The 19,996-nt window shown below is 44.4% G+C and overlaps 1 long non-coding RNA gene across 1 annotated transcript in view; it reads right to left on the bottom strand.

Moving 5' to 3' along the window:
* The window catches only part of LOC148108580 (uncharacterized), a 229,090-nt gene that overhangs the window by 56,228 nt on the left and 152,866 nt on the right, over positions 1–19,996 (bottom strand). The window contains exon 3 of the long non-coding RNA XR_015727397.1: positions 10,185–10,329. This is a non-coding gene — a long non-coding RNA (uncharacterized LOC148108580). The remainder of the gene's footprint in view (positions 1–10,184; positions 10,330–19,996) is intronic.

Consider the following 19,996-nt stretch of genomic DNA (forward strand, 5'->3'; position numbering starts at 1 on the left):
TTCTTGGCAGACCTTGGTGATGGGGAAGCTGCGATAAACAGGAGGGAGAGGTAGAAACGAGCAGTCCTTGAGCAGAAAAGCTAGCTGGCTCTAGCATTTTCACTTCCCTAAGCCCAGAGATGTAGAGGGAGAGAAGTGAGGGAGCCAGGAAGACTCCAGAGGATAGCACCGCTCATGCATTCCAGGGTTAACACTGCTCATGCTTCATACCTACCCAGTGTGCTCTGGAGGGGCTTTGCAAGGACCTCTCTGTGTGTATAGCCATGCCCTGGATCCCAGAGAGGACTGGGGGTGGGGAGCAGAGGCAAGGACCCCATTCCTCTTGTTTGGCCACAAAAGTCCCTGCAAAGGGCTGCTCTTCAGCCACAGAGGACCTGACAGAGATGCCCAGTGATCTGAGCTGAGCTCAGCCTGACACCGGCCCTCTCTTCTGATGAGTCAGATGAGGTGGAGGGGACCCGAATATGTGCCCATGTCGCTGTTACTTTATAAGTCCCCTAGTGTGGGGGAGCCTGCTCTAAGTAGCTAAGTGTTGCTTGGTGTGAATATTTCTAACCAGCTGGAGCAGGATCTGATATCAGAACCCCACATTGTGCTTTTGCTTCATCCTAACCAAATCCTTACCAGATTGTGGACAAAAGCTTTCTAGAGATTTTGGAAATAAAACAGAAGGGAAAAGAAAGGACAAATATAAGAAAATAAATCCCAGTGTTGGTTTTGGCCAAAGTGAGCAAAGACCATCTAATCTGTTGCTTTCTGCTTCTTGAGGCTGTAGGGAGTGGAGGGAAGCACAGGTATTCTGACCTTACACATGCAATTATGCTGCAATTATGAAAGAAACTGGTAATTACAGAGATTGTGTTATTTTCTGTATTATTAAGTTGTTACCAAGTGTCCTACTGAGTAGATTCTGCTTGCCCAGGGGATATGTTACTAGGTTTTTGGTTGTGAAAGGTAAAGCCAGGAGCATTTTTTGCAATAAAAAAGTTAAGACTAAGGGAACAAAATTTCTCCATATTAGAAAACAAAAGGGGACGCCTCAGTGGCTCAGTCAGTTAAGCGTCTGCCTTCAGCTCAAGTCATGATCCCAGGGTGCTGGAATCGAGTCCCACATAGGGCTCCTTGCTCAGCAGGGAGCCTGCTTCTCCCACTGCATGCCACTCCCCTTGCTTGTGTGTGCGCGTGCTCTCTCTCTTTCTCTCTCTGACAGATAAATAAAACCTTAAAAAAAAAAAAAAGAAGGCAACAGGAATTTCCAATTTATTGAGTGTGGAGAGGAGGGAAGGACGCAGTAGGGAGAAGTGGGTCCCATCAACAGGGCAGTGTGTAGAAGCCAAGGAGAGAGATGGCTTGAAAGGGCTTCTCTGTGACAGGGATGGTCAATGAGCTTGAGCACCAGTAACATCTGGCAGGTAATTTTAAGTTGTTTCTTGTTCTGTGTTGTCATTTCAGGCTTTGTGTTAGTGGTGCTTTGGGGAATGACAGAGGTGGGGTACAGGGACTGGAGCTGTCCAAAGAGTGCTGGAATATGATGGAGACATGGTGTGATGATTGACTTTATGCATCAGCTTGGGTGGGCCACAGTATTTAGATCAAACATGTTGCTATGAAGGGATTTTATAAATGAGGTTAACATTTAAATCAGTAGACTTTGAGTGGAACAGACTACCCTCCATAATATGGGTGGGCCTCATCTAATCAGTTGAAGATCTTAAAAAAAAAAAAAAAAAGACTGACCTCACTGAGAGAAGGGGGAATTCTGCCAGCAGACTACCTCCAGATTCAAATTACAACACATCCCTGGAACTCCAGCCTGCCGGCTTACCTTGCAGATTTTCAAACCACCTCCCCCCCCCAACACACACAACCTGTTGGTTCTGACATAGTAGAGAGGCAACCAGAGGTGGACAAGTGGAAGCTATTATGGAAGTCTAGAACCAGAGATGGCAGGCATAAGCAAAGACATGTAAATCCCCCCCCATATAAAAATCTTAAGAGATATTCAGGAGGGTACCAACTTTCCTATCAAAATCAGGCTAGAGGCATGTGAAGCAGCTTCCATGCCGGGGACATGCCCACTCCAGGTGTTGTGGGCAGGAAGGGATTTGTCCCAGGGCATGGGGTGCTTACCCACTCAATGGCAGGGTTGCCTCCAGGAAGAAACCTCCAGACAACACAGAACACAGCACAGAATTGAACCCTCGGGTTTACAAATGCCTCTGAGAACACCACTGGGCTTTACTTGCAGAAAAAAACCCAAAACTACCACTGTTGCTGCTGCTGCAAAGGCTCTAGAAACCAGACAACAGGAGAATAGGCAGGGAACGTAGCTGCAGGGAGACAGTGTGTTTCTAGCTTGCTGGCCAGCGGGAACAGCAAGTAACAAATAGGAAAATCGATCTTCCTCACTCTGGCTTCCAAAACTCACATAAGTGCACCAAAAGGATGGCACCTACCTCACACCTAGCTCTCACCACAACAGGGTCTGGGAAATGTGCTCTTGAGCTGTCCAACCTCTCCGGCTAGGAGGGTGCAATGGAGGTTGAATAAGCCCCTCCACGGGTGTTCCCGGGAAATGTCCTGGGGCACATGGGAGCCTCTGGAAGCACACACACAGAGGAGTGAGGCCACAGCGACTAGAGTCCTATCAATGAGCACAGGGCACTTAGAGATGGTGATAAGCCACGACTCAACCATGCCTGCCTTCCTAGGTGCGGGGTGCACAGCTGCTGGGAGCAAGAAAATGTTCTTTGCTCTCGCGTGGAAGCTGGAGAGCATTAGCGGGAGATGGGGCATTTCACTCCAAATGCAGTTGAGATCATATCTTGGCTTTGTTCCCTGAATCCGCACAGTTATTTGTATTCCAGCATAAAATTCTAACTCCCAGGACCTGGTTAACAAAGGCGGCGCGCGACGCACACCCCCAGAGGCCAGCCAGATGGAAAGCCCAACGGAATTTCACTTTGAAGTGTTCTGTGTTATCTGACTCATTTGCAAAAGAAATGAGCTTTATGGGGTGTTCAAATGTTTCCAGACATAACCAGTTGCCCCCAAGCAAGAATAAAGTTATAATCTCTCCTCCACCTTGCGCACACGCAGGCGGGCATGGGCACAAATGTACACAGCCGGTTAGAATCAGATTTTGTCTCCTCCCCGGGCTCCGCAGGGGGTGAGCAGGAGGAAGAACCAAAATAAAAACACCTCAGATCAAGAAATGATGGATTTGTTTTTCCCCCACTTTGACAGTAGAATCAGAATGACTGTATGGCTGGTCTAATGAATTACACACTCATTTGTCATCAGGATAATGCAAAATAGGTGACGAAATTTGCTCAGTCAGACAGCCTCCAAGGCTCCGTGTTGTCAAGGACCAGCACAGATAGATTTGGGCTTAAATATCAGCCCTGCTGATTTCCAGCTGTCTGACCCTACAGAAGTACCTTCTACCCTCTGAGCCTCAGTTTCCTTTCCTGTGAAACGAGCCTAAAAATGTTGATCTCACAGTATGGTTAAGAGGAGGGCGTGAAGGGCTTCAGAAACCACAAAGGGCTGCTTGCACATTAAGATCCCTCCCTCTACATAACTTGTGATCCTATTACTCCAAACCACCTTGTCTTTCCTGAATTCAAGGAGTAATATCTGCACCCCCGACCCCACCGCTGTGTCCTTGTTCGAGCTCTTCCCTCTGCTTAGAAAGCCTTCTCCTGCCTATTTCTCCACATCCTTGCCAATATCCCCTTTTGGGGTGGGGGCTGCCCATTGTTGATTTGGGAGGTGGGAAATGGTGTGAGGCTTGGTTCTCTTCACTTCTCAGTAACTCGGCATCCCAGGGTCCCCAGAATATTAGAACAGAAGGGTCTCGGAGATCATCCAGTCCAACTTCTCACTGATGACATAGGGAAACAGAGGCCCTGAGAGGCGGAGGTGGACACTCCACCTGTGCCAGGCACCTCAAGGAGCCCTGTGGCACCCAGGCCACTTGGCAGTGCCTGCAGTGGTTAAGTTCTTGGGCCTCTTATGTTTTCCTCTTTGTAGAAGTCAGGGTTCTCCAGAGACACAGAACCAATAGGATGGATTTGAGAGAGACTGGCAAGTCTGAAGTCTGCAGAGCCGATGTCCCAGTTTGAATTCCAAGGCCAGCTCACTGCTGCAGAACCAGGATGAGCTGATATTCCAGTTCAAAGGTGCTCAGACAGAATTCTCTCTTGCTCAGGGAAGGGTCAGCCTTTTATTCTATCCAGGCCTTCAATTGATTGGATGGGGCCCACCACCATAGGAAGAGCAATCTGCTTTAGTCAGTCTAGTGATTTATTTATTTTTCTACCCCTTTATTTATTTATTCTTCAGTAAGTTTAAATCCTTGAGGGGTACAGCATCACATGGATTCTATGGTCAATGGCTTCAGCAGGAAGGCTGCTTCATAATTTGGCATGAATCACGCCACTGTTTGCATGAGCATGAGTTACCTTTCCCCCAGATTACTCTAGTTTTGTCTGGTTTGCCACCAGGACTCTCTGTGTTGTTCTTTGCTTTGTATCCACAAGCACACCTCTCGCCTAGATAGAATTCAGTTGCAACTCGAGCATGAACACCTTCAATTTTAAGAAGAGTTATGTGCTCCCTGTGGTTCAGAGACCCCACCTATAGCCAGCAAAAATGGTGTTGGACCACAGCCTACAAGATGTATTTGTTGTTTTAGGAGTCCTGGCCCCAGCAGGCCTCCACAGGCTCCAAAATGGTGGAAAGAGAAAGACCAGTCTAGTGATTTCAATGTTAATTTCATCAAAAACCACCATCTCGGAAACACCCAGCATAATGTTTGACCAAATATCTGAGCATCCCAAGGCCCAGTCACGTCGATGCATAAAATGAACCATCATACTCAGGAGAGTCGAAAATCTTTCAGGAGTTAAACAAGTAGGAGTGTGTCTATGAGATGGCTATCTAAAACACAATGGAATCTGGAGAGAGGTGATTTGGACTTTTTTTTAAATTTAAATATTTCTAAGTGAGATTTCCTGTTTAAAATGTTATTTGGTTGGTACTTCCCCTTCCCACCCGCGCCTCAATACTGTGGGTAATACAATGATGAAGACAAACGCACAAAGACTAAGGTGGACAGAGACTTACTCCCCAAATCTAAGAGGACACTTGATGAATGATAAGACAGTAAAGTAGAGAAAAACCTTTTCAGGCTCATCTCAGGAAACACAGAGTTACTTAAAACAGAGAAGAAGACCCTCTAAACCTTCTCCACCATCCAACCCTTGAAAAACCTGCAGTCGCACAAGAACAGCAAGGGCTGCTTTTGGGGCTGGCCACAATTTTAGATCCCACTCTACAAATACCATCTTCCTACTTAATTCATGCCTAGAGTCTCAGAGAAAACAGCCTTGTAAATCTAGGGGAGATTAAAGCAAAGTGAGATATTATTCACTCTCACCAGATTAGGGGGGAAAGCCTGAAAATCCCAGTTATTGGGGGAGGATATGAACTCACCAATAACCTTCACACCTTGAAGGCTAGTGGTAAATTCTCTGTCATCTTCCATGACTTACCAATGGTACTTGAATGTTTCCTCCTCTTGGAAAGACTTTCTTTATCTGGCCTAGGAGAAATCACATACCCTGGTTTCCCCTGCTGGATGCTGCTTCCCTATCTTCTTTTCTGGCTCCTCTCCCCCAACTTGTTACCACTGACATGTCCCAGGGCCCGCCCCTTAGACCTTTTTTCCTCACTATCCACACTGAGTTGATCTTCTTGGTTTCAATTTAGATTTAACACCATCTAGTTGCTAACAATTCCCAAGTTTATATCCACACCCAAAATTTTCCCCTGGTCCCCTAGCTTGGATTTCCCATGGCCAACTCAACAACTCCACCTAGATATCTAAGAGTTGTCTTGAACTTCTAGTGTCCAAAATGGATGTGCCAATCTTCCTCCAGACTGTGCTACCCACAACCCTCCCTCTCTTAATAAATGGCAACTCCATCTTCCAGTGGTTCAGGCCAGAGACCTCGGACTCCACTTGGACTCCTTGTAACAGATCTGGCTGGCTCTCTTTCCCAGATCTGATTTCTTCTCTCTACCTTCATTGTGATCACCCAGGTCCAAGCTGCCACCTTCTCTTGCTTGGAACATTGCCACAACCTTCAATCTAGTCTCCTTCCTTCTACTGTGGTCTCCCTACAGTCTGTCAGCCACACACTCCCCAAGTGGTCCTCCTAAAATGTAAGTCAGATCATGGCACATTGTTGCTCAAAGCCCACCATGCTTGTCATTTTTCACTCAAAGCCAAAGTCAAGGTCTTAATAATCACCCACAGGGTCACCGCAACTGGCTCTGCTACTGCTCTAACCTTACTTCCTACTTCCCTCCCTCCTTCCCTCCCTCCCTCACCACACTGGCACCTCAACTGTACTCTGAAGCCTCCAGTCACTCCTTTACTCCTTCAACTAGTTACTCCACAACCTTTACTGCTGCAGGCCCCCAGATACCCATGTGGCACACTCCCTCACCTCCTTCAGGTCTTTGCTCAGCATCACCTTCTCAATGGGGCCCCAACCACACTACCTCACCTCCTCACTCTCCTTACTCTGCCTTCTTTACAGCATTTTGCACTTTCAAATGTACTATGTAATTTATTTATTTATCACATTTGTTGTCTCTCTTCCCCACTGACATTGCCGGGAAGAATTTCAATCAGGATTGGAACACAGGTAAGGAAAAGGAAGACCAAGCAGTAGCCAGGATTTCAGCTGCAAGACCAGGCTGGTGAAGGCCCCACAGCTACCACCACTGAACCCCAGATACGTCATTTGTGCAGTTGACAATAGGCCTTGGCCATTGTTGCTGGCCCTACTGGACCTGGAAACTCAGTGTGGCCACCATTCATGGCCAGAAGTAGATTTTTTAAGGCTCCTACTTCTTTATCTCAATAGACCCTATCCAAGGCAGCTGCACTGACTTGGCTGCGCCTGGGCCCTAGCAGCAAGGGAGGCTGAGAAAGCAGGTGTTAGGCATACTCACTGCCAAACATAGAAATGGGGTTCAGACACTGAGCAGCCAAGAAAAATGTCTACCACATTGGAGCATACCAAGGCCATGAAAGAAGCCCAAAAATTTCCAGAAAGTTGGAATTGTACAGGCCATCTACTCTTATCATAATCTAGTAAAGCACAGCTGTTTGGTTGAACAGACCAAATTCAATAGGATACAAGCAGAGAAGAAGTTGATTCTTTCTCCTTGCTGTCACTTCAAACTGGTTTTGTATAGATTATTTCTTTTCCAATCCTTGGATGAAATCTCTGGTGTGTCCCACATGTTTCCAGTCATTCTTCGATAAAACGAACAAGCCAAGGAAACCTTTACCTTTAGTCACAAAAACTGTCTTGCCTTTCTCAGTAAGAAAAATGTGCCCTATCTTTAGTTAAAGCTTCTCCCCTTCCCTGCTCTGGCCAGTCGGGGCTGGGAAGCCTGTAGTAGGGGAGGTGGCATGGAGCACCTCTGTCACACTTTCCTCCTCCAGCCTCCTCCACCCTCAGCCTCTCAACCCAAGGCTCCTGACCCTTTCAGGTGGGGCCCAGAGGAAGCAAATGTCAGGGGTAACTGCACAATCTGATGTGGCTGGTGCTGGTAAGGTCAGTGTTGGTGTTCTCTGGCACTTTTGTGGGTTTCACAGAAATCTCCTCACCTGGGACCGTGCAATTACAATCTCCAGGACAGGATCAAGCTTGTCTCTATCTGGTAGCTTACATCGCCAACTGATTCCAACTGATTCCAACCCAGAACTCTGGGCTGTCTGTGGCCCATCTCCTCTACATTATCTTTGTTGGGTCCATCAACCCTCCAAGGGAACTTCTGGGGCAAAGTCCTTATTAAGATGGCCCCAGGTCCAGTCTCCCCATGTGACCCACAGTAGGTCCATGAGAAAATGTATGCATCTTGATCCCTTCTGTTGACAGAAGTATGACTTATTCTCTATACGGTCTTCTTTGTTCCAGCCCCTCAGGTGGATGGCCTTGGCCTCCTCAGGCCTTTGAATTTTCCAGGAGTCAGTCATTTCCAGTCCACTGCTCCCAGACTCTAAGGGACACACATATGGAGATAAGAAAGAAGCATTTCCAGCCTCCCCAGGTGAGGGAAGGGTAAATGCCTCCAACAACTTTCTCAGAGAAATGTTCTCCCCCAGACTCTTCACTCTCAACCCTTTCATATACTTGAGGTGGATATTAGGCTAAGGTGGTAAAACTCGGTTTCCAGATGCTTCCTTAGCAAGACCTGTAAAGACGGTCTGGCTTCTCACTTGAGGATGTGGAGGTTTTATTCCCAGATTTTGGGGCTTCAGCCAAAGTGAGAGGGAGTCCCTACTACAAAGAATTTATTTTAATAATAAAATTTTAAATAGGAAAAAATTGGAAATAAAAATATATTCAATATAAGAAAATAAGAAAAATATTATATATTAAAAATTACAGTTAATTATGCTGTCCAGAGAAAATTTCCTCGTATATTTTTTTAAAAAATAATAAAAATTAGTCATCTAAGCATTTGACTCAAGGAGTTAGGGAAAAAAAAGCAGCAAAATAAACGTGTGAAAAATAGTAAGAAGCAAGCAATAAAGATTATAATAAAACTGAACACATTCAGTAACAAGAACCCAGTAGAGGGATTAATAAAACCAAGAGCAGTTTCTTCCCAAAGTCCAATAAATTATACATACTTCAGGAAAAAGTAATCAAGATGAAAAAAGGAAAACAGAAAATGTGGCATTAAAATTAAGAAGGATGACAGAACCAGATACTGATGGGGTTTTACAGTTATGAGAGGATATTATGTAGGTCTCAATGCTAAATATCTTTAAAACTGGGAGAAATTGATAATTTTGTAAGAAAATACATGTTGGAAAAGTTAAGCAAAGAAAGAAAATAAAAAACCATGGAAGGAAACAACACAATTATTAAGGAACCATTACCAAACAAGGCTAAGAGCTCACACTGTTTTATGAGCAAATTTCTCTAAACCTTTGAGAAATAAGTAATTCCCATGCTATTTAAACAGTTCCAGACCAAAGAAAAATATGGAAATCTTCCCAACTCCTTCTATAAACCCAGCATATCCCTGATTCTCAAGCCTAACGGGAGTGTCACAATACAGAATGCTTGCCTACAGATTTTTTAAAATCCCAATAAAGCAATAGCAAATAAGATTCAGAAGTATATTAAAATGATAATACACCATGCCAAATAAGGTTTCTTTCAAGAAGGTAAGAATGGTTTGATATAAAACTATTGGGTTCATTCCTTACCTTAATAGGTTAAATGAGAAATACCATATGATTATCTTGAACATGTAACAAAAGAACACAATTCAACCTCTATTCCAAATTCTGAATACTCTTAGTAAACTTGGAATAGAAATATATTTCCTTAACTGAAAGGAGTACTTCCTACCAAAAGTTGCTATCACACCCAGAATGAAATGTCAGACACATCCCTGTTGTGGGCAGGAACAAGACATGAATGCCTGTGATTACCGCTCTCATTTAACAGAGGACAGCTGATTGATTCTTAAACAAAGGGTATGAATAGCACAAAGAAGGAATCAAAGATAGTATTTGCAGATGATATAATTTTCTAGCTTGAAAATCCAAAGTTATCAACTAAAAAATTCTATTACTATTCATTCTACATGAATAAGAATATTCAGTAAGGTGATCGGTTACAAAATTAAAAAAATAAGAATCAATAACTCTCAATACATTAGCAATAAAATGGGAGAAAATCTAGAGGATGAAAAGAGCCCATTCACAATAGTAGCAAAATATAAATGATCCAGAAATTAATGTAACAAGAAATTTATGTGACAAAGACTATAATGCTTTACTGAGACATGTAAAGACAACCTGAATAAATGGAAAGGTGTATCTACAGCTTCTCTCTATAGCCACACAGGCTGAACACTTCACAACTCCTGGGGTTGTGAACTGTGGTGGCCTTGGACATATCATGTTCCTGAGTGGAAAGATTCAGTAATGTGAAGTTATCAGTTTCCCCTAAATGTATTTTTAAATTTAATAAGATATCAGTCCAGCAGGACATTTGAGCAAAATTATTTTGAAGTTCGTAAATGTGCAAGGATAGTCAAGGACATTTTGAAAAGAAATAGTAAATGAGGAGACTTACACTACCAGGCATTAAAACATATTCCAAAGTCAGGGCACACTGGTGGCTCGATCAGTTATGCGTCCGACTCTTGATCTCAGCTCAGGTCTTGATCTCAGGGTCATGAGTTCAAGCCTTGTGTTGGGCTTCACACTGGGAATGGAGCCTACTTAAAAAGAAAAAGAAAAAGAAAAACATATTCCAAAGTCACAATAAAGAAAACAGGGAGGTACTGGTAAAGAAATTTGGTACATTCAGCTCAAAGGAACAGAGTAGAGAGTCCACAAACAGAAGCAAATTTAGGTGCCAACTTAGTATATGATAAAGGTAACTATTTAAACATGAATGTTGGGATTTGGGGGAAATCGATCACACTAAAGTGGTGTCAGGACTACCAGCTAACCATTTAGAAAAACAGAAACTTTTTTTCATAGCAGAGACCAAAATAAATTGCATTTGTAGACTAGATCTAGACGGAAAACATGAAATGACAAAATATAGGTAGACATTTATATTTTTCTAGGGGTAGTTTAGGACTCTTATTCAGGACCATATCTTCATTAGTTTAGGGATGAACAAATCATCAATCATTTTTGCTGTGTGTTCGGAAAAAAACATACAAAACTCCTAAATATTCCTGATTTATAATTTTCCACACATATGGAGCAAAATTCTCATTGAAGCTCTCATGAAAGAGCAGGTTATAAAGAAAAATGCAATTTTATTTTAGAGGACCATATAGAACTTTTAAAACATCAACTTCATTGGGGAATAATTTATATACAATAAGTTAACGATTTTATTTGTATGAGTTTTTAATTGAAGTATATATTGAGACAATCGTAGATCCATGAGTAGTTGTAACAAATATTACAGAGAGATCCCATGTAAACTTTACCCAGTTTCCCCCAATGGTAATAACTTATAACACTGAAGTACAACATCACAGCCTAGATATTGACACTGATAGCGTCCACCAATCTTAATCGCTTTTACCTGTACTCTCGTGTGCGTATATTTAGTTCTATACAATGTTATCCCATGTGTAGGTTGGTGTATTCACCACCACAATCAAGGTACTGAGCAGTTCCAACACCACCCCATGTTGCCCTTTTAGAATTACACCCATATCACCCCCTCTACACACACACAGTTTAATAAGTGTTAACAAATAAATACAGCTATGTAATCATCTCCACAATTAGAATAGAAAACATTTCCACCATCCCAAAAAAGTTCTCTCTTGCCTTTTTGCAGTCAGTTCCTTCCCCTCATTCCTCACCCTCGCCAACCATTGATCTACTTTCTATTCCTGTAGTTTTACCTTTTCTAGAATTTCGTAGATATGTAATCAGCATGTTTTTGAGAGTCATCCACGTTGTTGAAAGTATCAGTAGTTCATTCCTCTTATTGCCAGATAGTATCTGCTTGTATAGATATGTCACATTTTGTTTATCCCTCCATCCATCTATAGATATTTGGGTTGTTTCCAGTTCTTTATTATTATGAACAAAGCCATGAATATTCAAGTCTTCATCTGAGTGTTTTCATTTCTCTTGGGTGGATACCTAAGAGTGTGATTGCTGGATCGTATGGTAAGCATATGTTTTATTTTGGATAGTTTCTAAAGCTATAGTTTTCCTTCTTCAAAGTCCAATCTGGTATTAATAGCATCGCATGTGTTTTTGCATTTCAGATACTATATTTCCCATTTCTAGAAATTCTGTTTGGATCTAAAATTTTTTAAACTTTCATTTCTTTCCTCATCATGGTCACATTTTCCTCTACCTTCTCAAACATATGGATCATGATAGCTATTTTAATGTTCTTCGCTAAATCCACCACTCTCTATCATTTCTTGGTTTGTTTCTAGTGATTAGTTTTCCATGTGGTGATGAGCCACATTTTCCTATTTCTTTGCTTGCTTGGTAATTTTTTATTAGATACTGGACATTATAAATTTTACATTGTTGATTGCTGGATTTTGTTGTATTCCTTTAAATACCATTGGATTTTGTTCTGGAGCACAAATCAGTTAGATCCTTTTGAGACTTGCAGAGAAGCCTTTACTCTAGGGTTAATTTTGCCTCATTATTAAGGTAATAGCCTTTTGGAGATTCTATTCAATGCCTCATGTGCAAGGATGTCTATCTACTCTGGCTGGTGGAAACCATGAAGAATTCCCAGCCCCATGTGAGCTCCGGAAACGATTCTGCCTACTCCTTGCCTGGAAACAGACATCTTTGCTTAGGACTTTAAAGCATAACATTAAAGGCAGAAACTGTTAAGGAAAAGAGTTATAGATTTGACAACATAAAAATTTAAAGCCTCTCTCTGGTTTCCTCTTAAATTCACTTCAAATCAGCTGTTGTTTCTCATTAATTTGAATGCCAGTTGGTAGAGGGAGAATATCAATGGGCCCTGGGTCTGGAGCCAGCTCTGCCACTCACCGTGCAACCACAGGGGAAATTCTCCTTTCTGGGCCTCGGTCTTCTGATCTGGAAAAGGGTGGGGTGCTCCCTAAGGCACTTTCAGCCCCAATACCATGCCCCCTGGCCAGATAGTACCAGCTTCTTGCTCATCTCTCTGCCTCCATAATAACTGACACTTGGGGCCTCCAGCTCCACCTCAAAGCAGCCTTCTTATTTCTATTTCCCTTTTTAAATATAATTTAGTTTTTATTTGATTTATGGACTTGGTCCCAGTCACTGAACTTCATTTGGCTTAGACGGCTTATTGATTTTCAATAACGGTGGAGCAGAAGAATAAAGAGATGACAGCAGCACTTGGCTGCAGACCCAGGGCCGGCTGAGAGAGGCAGGAATTAATCATCTCCAGGGTGATCACTCAGGCTGTCCCTGGCAGGACAGCGACCCAGGGAGCTTGGCCAGCGTGGGAGAGCACAGCAAGCCACACGATGATTGCCTGCCTCTGATAACATGAGCACACCAGACTTCTCTGCCTGTGTTCTAATTGCAGCATTACCCGATGGGAACCAATTACCCATCCAGCGCCCTCATCTCCATGGAGGGGACGCTGAAAGAGTTCCCGAGGCTAGCTAGAGGGAGGCTGCGCCATTTGGATCAACAGGGAGGAGAAGATGATTATGTACAAACGTGCCAACATTAAACAAATGAATGGAAAGATAAATAGATGGTGAAAGGTGAAGGGGATGCAGATGTGCCGGGTGTGCGTGTTGATTTTGGCGTGGCTTCTCTTGGTGGCCTGCAGCAGCTGAAAACAGCAAGTGTGATCTATTTTTACTTCCCTAAAGAAATGGAAGGAAAAAAAACCCAAAAGCTTTCTTTTGTCTCTGGCCCTTTGCATATGCTGTTTTCTGCATAATGTTCCAGCCCTCTCTTTGTGTGGCCACTGCTGCTTCTCCCTCAGGTCTCAGCTTAGCTGCTGCCTCCTCTGGGAAGCCTTTCCTGATTCCCCCACCTTTGGTGGCCCAACCCCATGCTCCCTCGGGTTCTGTGTTGACCCTGTTAGGACATTCACCACATTGTATTACAACAGTTATAAGGACAGTGTTATAGTTCACTGTTACAGCAATAGCAATGGTCTATTTTCTTAACTTTAGCTCCTACTTAACTCCCAACTCTGTGAAGGCAGGGTCTGTGCCTATTTATTCACCCAGTGTCCTGGCATATAAGAAATAATTAATATTTGCTGAATGAATGAAAGTTAAAAAGAATGATTTTCAAAGTTACACATTCAAAGAATATTTACTGACGGTTAATTACATACTAACATTGTGGGTAGGTGTTAAAATCCATTAATTACTTGATCCTCTCTACGACTCTTTAATTGTATGCATGATAAAATACTCAGAGAGGTAAGGTGACCAGACCAAGGTCACATAGCCAGACTCTGGCTAGGCCTAATTTAGAACCTGGGTCCCCTGATTCCTAATTCCAGTTCTGCCCCTTTCCCACTAGGGGAACTTGACTGGTCCCTTCTCTTCCAACAACCCTGTAGTTTTCTCCACTGTTTGATGAGTGGCTTGAACCAGACCAGTTCTTAACCTTTGAGAACTAATAAAAACTATGAACTGTAACCCCAGGGAAATGCACCTATGCCCTGAAAAAATTACACACGATTTCATGGGTTCATAGACCCCCATAAAACCTAGCCTCAGTCCTCAGATTAAGGACCCTGAGCTCACCGATCATGAAGACCTTGCCAGCCCCCTCAGTCCTGCACCGCCTATGATTCACCCACAGACGTTGGTTTTATGAAGTGGCAAAATTCTTCCCTTCGTTTTTCAAAGTCTCAACCCCATGTCTCCTCCCAGCCGGCTGGCAGCCGTTCCTCCCTGCCGTGAGACCCCCATTAGCCCCCAAACCCCAGGGCCCTGCCAGACTGCAGCTGTCACACTGAGTCCTGGTCCTGATTTATTCTCCATGGTGTCTCTCTGGATGAGAAGTTGTGCGTAACAGCAGGACTCAGCCCCTGGTAGAAGAAATGGCTAAGTTCAATCCTTAACAAATAAAACCACTGCCGTTCAGTAATTCCCATGGTTCATGAAAAATGTGATTTCCTTGCTGCAGCAAATGTGGAGGGCGGGAGATGTAAAGACGCTCCCACTTCGGTCTATGGAAGGAACCGTAACAATATAAATCAGTGAGATAGATAACCTTCTCCTCTATTCATTATCTGGGCAGGCCAGAGCTAATGTGTTTGTTTTTTAAATCCCCTGTTATCAGCCCTTCCCCCCTCAAGGATAGCTGCACTATACTTCTCTGAAATCCACCAGGAACACTACAGCAAAGAAACAACTTTCCGTTTCTGAAGATTATACCAGTTCTCCAGGATCTCGAATGCCAGACCAACAATTTTACCCTACGGGCCAGTGAGTCTTACCGAGGGGCATCCAGGATGGGGCAGACCCCTGGGGAAGGTGCTGGGGAGAGTGATGGCACCAGTTTTTTGAGTTAGAAAGATTATTTTGACTGTGCATGGGGATCCACTGGAGGCACTGGGAGAGATGAGGATACAGATGAGGTGTTGTGGGGAGAAGCCTGGTGTAGTCAGGAGAGAGGTCTCCTCTGATACCTTTGCCTTCTCTTATTCCCACAATGGGGAGGGCACGACGTTCATTAAAGCTGTATGCAGACAGGATACTCTGCCACCCTGAATGAGGGAGTGTCCAAGAGAGTAAGGGGAAACCGTTGGGTGGAGCTTACTGGAAGATTTTTAGGGACCCCTTTTGCCCTACTTCACTTTTCTTTCTATCTAGAATGCAGATGGGACAGCTGGCACTACAGCTGCCTTAATGCAACCATGAGGGAAAGGCCAACAGAAGCACAGAGGCATCAGCTCTGACTCGCTGGAGCTGCTAAGTCAATGCCAGACGCTCTGCTTCTGGACTCATTATGTGAGAAAAATCTCTGTGGGACATCAAATAGGGAAGTTAAATAGAGAGGTAGATGAATAAGTCTGGAGCTGGAGTGTCAAGGGCATATTACACGGGTGTGCGTGAGATGATTCAGGGAGTAGATAGATAAATGCTTGCTTGATTGCTTGATTGATTGACTGATTTAAAAAAAAAAAAAAAGATGGTCATGGAGAACACCAACCTTCAAGGAAGAGGCTGGAGAAAAGGGACTTCAGTGAAGGAATAGCCAGAGAGAGAGGGCACCTGGAACCTGTGGGGTCTTGGGAACCAAGGGAGGACAGAGACTCTGGAAGTGGTGAGTGGTCAACAGTACATGTGACAGAGAGGGCCAGTGGCTGACACCAGAGAAGGGGATGTGGTGGCCATCCTCACATGTCAATGCCAGTCTGCCCAAGGACCCCATTGTGCCCTCCAGGCCCTTCCTGTAAGACTGTGGGCACCTCTCAGGCTGGCAGCTCCCAGGAGTCTGCAAAGACAACAAGACAATGGAAAGAGAATATTTCCTTCCCCGACACTATGACCAGGAGATGTTTTGGACATGATTACCGCACATGTGTTTTCTCCCTGTTCCTAGCCTATGTTCAGAGGCACTTGATCTTGTTAGATTTGATTCTTCTTTGCTCAAAGGGCATGCAGCTAGACGTTCAATGCCAGCTTTGCATCATGCTCTGTGGGCCTCAGGCGACTCAACAAGGTGAAGGCAGAGCAGAGGCTAGAACTGAAGCCTTCCGATTACAAATCCATCAGGCCTCAAAACCCACCAGTGGAACATTTCCTAGGTCTGGCTTTTAACAAATGCATTGGAGGTTGGCATGCTGCCGATGTTTTGCTGGCTCGGGGCAGGTACTGGGATGTTTTTTGCAAATTGGGTACTCCGTCATGTAGAAGAACATCTTTTTAGGGGGTAAAACATCTGGAGTTACATTGCATGAAAAGAAACTGAAGGCCAGGTTACACACTTAGCACACAGTTCTTCCCGTATAAATGATGCTCAAAGATTCGGGATGTTCAGCAAATCTGTTTGTTGTTGCTCTGACTTTCAATGTTTCCCTGGGGAGGTGCCGCTAGTTTTTTCTGTCTTGTTTAACCCAGTAGGATTTCTAAGGAAAGATGTCTCCCAGAGCTTGAATAAGATCCCCACAAAAGCTCCAGATCTCACAGATTCTAAGTCACAAAAACAAGTTTCTAAAAATAGAGATTGCCTGGCAAGAACACGAGTCTTGTCCTACTCAACCCAACCCCACAGGCAGCCTTTGTTTTGATACCAGGCCTAACGGTATTAGTATTTGGGGACCTCTGCTCAAGGGCATAACCACAGTCAGCAAATCTAGCAATGAGTAGAAGACTGGACACGGAACATGATAAAAGGCGGAGCTTTGCAAGGTTCTAAAAGCTTGGGCAGAGTGCCCAGAGATTTACAAAGTGCTGGTCTTGGAGTCAGAAACCCAAACTCTAGTTCTGACTTTCCACTGATTGTGTGGATGCCCTTAGGGAGCCTCCTCCCCTCTCTGGGCTTTAGTTTTTGCATCTATAAAATAAGGATGGCAAATTCCAAAGGCTACCTACTTCAGAGTTGCTGTTGAAAGCTGTACAGGGGGCACGTGGGTGGCTCAGTCGGTTAAGCATCTGCCTTTGGCTCAGGTCATGATCCCAGGCTCCTGGGATCAAATCCTGCTTTGGGCTCCTTGCTCAGCGGGGAGTCTGCTTCTCCCTCTCCGTCTGCCCCTCCCCCTGCTTGTGCTCTGTCTCTTTCTGTCAAATGAATAAATAAAGTCTAAAAAAAAAAAAAAGCTGAACAGATGTGAAGCACCAGCCCATATAAAAAGACTGTCCTCTGATGACGGAGCTCTGGTAAAGCACATCCAGACAGTCTGTGGTGCTCTGTGAGCAGCTCTGGAAGGCTCTGGAAGGCAGAAACATGTGTTTTCCTGCAGAAAGGACTCTCTATTGAGGCCATTCATGGAGGAGCACACAAGGACTATGTGGGCCACTCCTCAGCACCTGACACTAAATTGGGAACCAGCCCCTTCCCTTGTCTCATCAATACAAGACCGAGCCTCAGAAAACCAAGTATGCAAGACAGATACTTTAGCTGCAGGGGCTACAACTGATGGCCTCTGTTTGGTGTCATTAAATCTGCCAAAATAAGAAAACGGATTTGGTGGGGGGGTTGCGTCCAGAGAAACTGACCTCATCTTCACTGTCACCCAGTCAAGTCATTGCAGGTGTTTCTGTGAACAGGGGGACGAACCAGTCTCTTGTGTTGAGAAAACATCTTGCCCCTCGGGAACTTCTGAATCTTGTTTGTGAGTATGTGCACACATGTGTGCACGTGTGTGTACATGAGTGTGCATGTGTGTGTACATGAGTGTGCATCCGTGGGGCTGCGCATTTAGGTCTAGGTGCATGTTCGTGAGGGCGCATGTGCGTGCTTACATGGGTGTGTGTGTCCATGCACATGCACGAACGTGGGTGTGTATGAATGCACGTGAATTTGTGTGCGCCCAAGTGCATATACTTTCTCTCATTAGGAGGGAGTTTTGTTCAATTACGCCAGGGCCAGGGGATGATTTAATAAGCGCTGGTCTCCTTGTCCAACATGCTGAGCTATGGAAATGGCAAAGCCTTTCCAAACCTGAAAGACAGATTAGTTCATTTTCAGGTTTTGCCATGAATTGGTGGTTCCCGGGATGGCTAATGGCTCAGAGAGGCAGCATTTGCATCCAGCAGTGTCAGAGTGGCTGTGGGATTAGTGGCTAGGGGGTGATTTAGGATAGCTATTTGGAAACATCTACCATTTTCCAATAATGCTTGAGAAATTGCCTCTCCTGAGAAATTTCACGAGGGCCTGGAACGGTGATGAAGGAGGCCAGGGAAAATGCAGATTCCTCTTGTCTGAGCAGCACAGCTGCAGGCCTCCAGAAAACCTGATATCCCAGATACCTCTAGGCAGATTGGCCACATCGATTGCACTGTTGTCCGCCCCGATCTGTGCACGTGCTCGTCTCCCTGCACTTCCCCTGGGTCACCCCCCCCAACATCTATCTGATGAAATTAGTATTTGAAATACAATAAAGTGATTAGTTCGCTTGACTGTGACAAACATATTTAATCTTCACCGATCGATAGTGTCAGAAAACCAGCACCATTAGTTAAATTATCCTCTGGACTCAGAGAAGCAAACAGCCTAATTGAAGAAGGCAAACACCAAGGCCTTCTTTTAGCCCAGGCACGTCCCACCTCATGGGTTTATAGAGCTCTGATTTGAACTTTAGCCATAACCTGATTTCTCTTCAGCCACTATTGTCTGGACCCACTCTGGGCCTCAGTTTACCCATCTGTCAATACAGTGCAGAGATGCAGAGGAGAGACTCTGGAGGAATGATCTATTCAAATCAGCACCACTAACTAGCTGACCATGGATGAGTGACTTAACTTCTCTGTGCCTCAGTTTCTTCACCTCTCAAATGGGGATGTTCATACTAGCATGTGGGTTCTTGGGAGGGGCAGGTGAAGGAGGCCTGGCCTGGGTTCTCCCCCTAGTCCCGCAGTGCCACAATTTGACCACTTTGGCTCCTTATTCCTCTCAGCCTCAGTCTCACCATCTGTAAATGGTGGGAGTGAGATTGCATAGGCTCCTGCAGCCCTAATGTTCCATAAGCCTCGGAGCCTAACATTCTTATCGATGTACATGGGGGTTACTAGACGTGAGCCGGGGCAGGAAGGCTAAGTGATCTCATAGCCGGGGGATGCCTTTGGGGCAACATAATAATGTTTTGGGATACGGCAGGGTACGGAATAGGATTAGTATAGCACAGGGAACCATGCTTTCTGGGTGTGAAATGAAATCAATTCCATTTCATTTCAGCCCGAGAAGCCTCAAAGGCCTGATGTCCACAGTGGGTCTGCCTGGCCAAGGGAAGGACATGTCTCACTTACTCACTCATCCAGTGTTTGTGAAGCATCCTCTCTGTAGCACACCCTGTATTGGGAACTAGAGATACAGGAGAGGACCAGCCCCAGCCTTGTCTCCAGGGACTGCGACACATGAACAACCACCTCCAATATGACGTTGTACTAGTTTCCAATGGCTGCTGTAACAAGTCACCACATACTTAGTGACTTAAAGCAATACAGCTATATTATCTTATGGTTCTGGAGATCAAAAGTCTGACATGAGTCTCATTAAGCTAAAATCAAGGACTTAGGAGGACTACAGTCCTTTCTGGAGGTTGTAGGGAAGAATTTAATTATTTGCCTTTTCCAGTTTCTAGATGTTGCCTGCATTCCTTGCCCCAACGTCACTTGACCTCTGCATCCATCATCACATACCTTTTCTGTCTCTCACTTTTCTGTCTCCTTCTTATAAGGACTCATATGAGTAATTGGACCCACATGGATAATCCAGGCATTCTCCCCATCTCAATATCCT

The sequence above is a fragment of the Ursus americanus genome, chromosome 18, assembly GCF_024610735.1.
Source record: "Ursus americanus isolate L20-20 chromosome 18, mUrsAme1.1.p, whole genome shotgun sequence".
Taxonomy (NCBI): domain Eukaryota; kingdom Metazoa; phylum Chordata; class Mammalia; order Carnivora; family Ursidae; genus Ursus; species Ursus americanus.